We start from the raw sequence: 2,986 nt of genomic DNA on the forward strand, positions 1-2,986 counted from the left end.
TGTACAGTTAACCCTTGAACAACATGGGTTCAAACCCTTACATGATATTTTTTTTTTTATAAATACAGTGCAGTCCTGGAGATGTATTTTCTCTTCTTTATGATTTTTTAAGTCACTTTTTCTTTTCTCTACCTTACTTTATTATAAGAATATACTATAGAATACCTAGATAAAATGTGGCTTGGTTGACTATTTATATTATTGGTAAGGATTATATTATTGCTAAGACTGACATTTCCAAGTAGGCAATGAGTAGTTAAGTTTTGGGGGAGTCAAAATGTATACGAATTTTTGAGGCACGGTAAGTCGGCGTCCCTAATCCCTAAGTCCCTAATTGTTCAAGGCTCAGCTGCATATTTATCCTCTATATGAAAAATGGAATCCTTTCCAAATAGAATCTTTCCTCATGTAAGGCTACCCAATGTGATCTTTTGGGGAAAAATACCAGTTTCTTGATCACAGTACTTTGAGAGAGCAATGAGTAAAATTGAAACAAAAGTGATGAATGTAGATGCAAATTTTGGGAAGCCAATCTTCAAAACACTATGTCTGAGAATTATTTTTTGTAATATTAAAAGCCTAGCATCTGACTTAGGAAAACAGGAAGTGGAGTTTGCATAATTTCTAGATCTCTGATGGGGCTGTAGGATGGGGATAAAAATAGGGAAACACTCTCACTTTGACCCACCACCAGGACTTGTAATAATATCTAAGCTACAATTAATATCTACAGTTTATAAAGAAAATTTAAAGCGACTGACAAGACTATACAAAATTCTAACAAGGTACTTCATGCATAGCAATGACCACAACTGTAAGCCAACACTCAACAAACATTCGATCAGACTGTATGAGGCAGGTTCTCTTGCTCACCAGACTGGAAGCTTTAAGAGGGCAGGGTTGTGTCTCTTGGGATCATTGTTTTATCCCCAGCACCTTGAATAACACCGGAGTCAAAGTTGCTCCTGATGTATTTATTGTTGTCAAGATAAAATCCAGATTATATAGAATTAACCATTGTAAAGTAAACCATCTAGCAGCATTTAGGATCTTCATAATCTTGGCCAACCATCACCACTAGCTCCAGAACATTTTCATTACCCTGAGAGGAAACCTCATACCCGATGAATGAGTCCCTCCCCATTCATTCCTCCGCATAACCCCTGGCAATCACTGATCTGCTTTGTGTTTCTCTAGATTGAACCATTTCAGATACTTCGCATAAAGGGAATCATATCATATGTAACCTTTAGTGTCTGACTTATTTCACTGAGCCTAAGGTTCTCAAGGTTCGTCCATATTATAACAGGTGTTAATTCTCCATTCCCTTTTATGGTTGAAGAATAGTCCACCGTATGGATAGACCACAGTTTGTTTATCCATTCATCCATTAATGAACACTTGGATTGTTTCCAACTTTCAGCTACTGTAACTAGTGTTTCTATGAATATTTATCGACAAGTATTTGTTTTGAATTCTCCCAACGTATTGACCATGTAGATAAACAAGATAAACCCATTAGACTGACGTTTCCAAGAGTGTATTTATCAATATATTACCCCCGTAAATTTTTCCCAAGATTAAAGCTTTGTTACTTAAATTTAATTTGTAGTATGTTGCACATTATGTCCTCCTTCTTGGGGATTTTCAACATGCTTTCCCTTATAAAACATTCTGAGGGTGGGGTATTTTACAGAAAGTCTGCAGAGAAAATGTTATAATGTCATCAAGCCCATTGCTTCCCAAACTTATTTGCTCAAAGACTGACCCAACTTTTCTTACTGTAGTTCTTATTAGCAATCTGTTGAATCCAATTTATATGTCGTGCAACCCAATAAACTGGAACGAGAAAGCCAATGTTTGATTGTCCTTCTTAATTACATAACGTGTCCAGTAACTTTCCCGAATGCCTATGAGATTTTTCTTCCCTCAGAGAAACTTCTTCTTTATGTTTTGAATGAAAAAGGAAATTAAGCAAAAGGCTCTGTCAAGTGTTGACTTTCAGGAAATGTGGAATAACGCTTTCTTCCAGTGATAGAAGACTGGGGGTAGAAAGTTTGTAAAATGAGTTGGAGTTAGAGCCCATGCTTAGTTAGCTTTCATTGGAAATACCAGTGATTTCAAAGGCTGGGATTAATAGGGCTAGTTGTGGAAGCATGGGAGGGATGGGGAAGGGGGAGGGAGAACACACACAGAAGAGGCCACAGGAGCGCTCAGCAGATGTACCCTGGTGAAATCAGTAGACATTTCTAGTGTCTCTCCGCGTGCTGCCTTGGCATGGGTGCTGCTCGCGGGGGAGAATAAGACGCTCCTGGTTTCCATGGAGCTGGCAACATCTTGTCTCCTCCTAAGGCTCATGACAAACAGCTGCATGAATAGCTGGGAGTAGCTACTATTCTTCCAAATTTATCCCAACACATTAAGAAGCAACAACTTTTTTGTTAATTTCACACAAAAGCTTATCTAGCTATGTAAAGTTAAAATCCTCTTATTTATAGTCTACAAATGAAATTCACTAGAACAAAGGGGTTATTTAAATTAATAAAACCGCAATGTGAGGCATTAGAGATTTGCAGATTGGACCAGACACAGCCCCTACATCCCTCACTTGGGTTGGCAGGGTCAGGTGAGGGTGTTAAATGCCATTAACAAAATTTGATTTAATGATGCACTAGGACATCTAATAATGAGATTTTTCTTAAAGCATATTAGATTTCAATTTGCAGCTAACTCCCTGAATATCACTTATCCTACAAAATCAGCCTGATTTACTCTCAGGGTTGTTTGGATTCTTGCTCTCAGGATATATTTTAAAATAAATACATGCATATATGTGTATATATGTACACATAATACATATGTATACATAATAAATAGATATTCTTTCTATCTCTAATTTTTCCTAACTTTCAAGTTTCTCTTTTCCTGAAGAATTCTCATGACAGGTATATATATATGTATATATATATATACACATATATATATA

Source organism: Zalophus californianus, chromosome X, assembly GCF_009762305.2.
Source record: "Zalophus californianus isolate mZalCal1 chromosome X, mZalCal1.pri.v2, whole genome shotgun sequence".
Lineage (NCBI taxonomy): Eukaryota > Metazoa > Chordata > Mammalia > Carnivora > Otariidae > Zalophus > Zalophus californianus.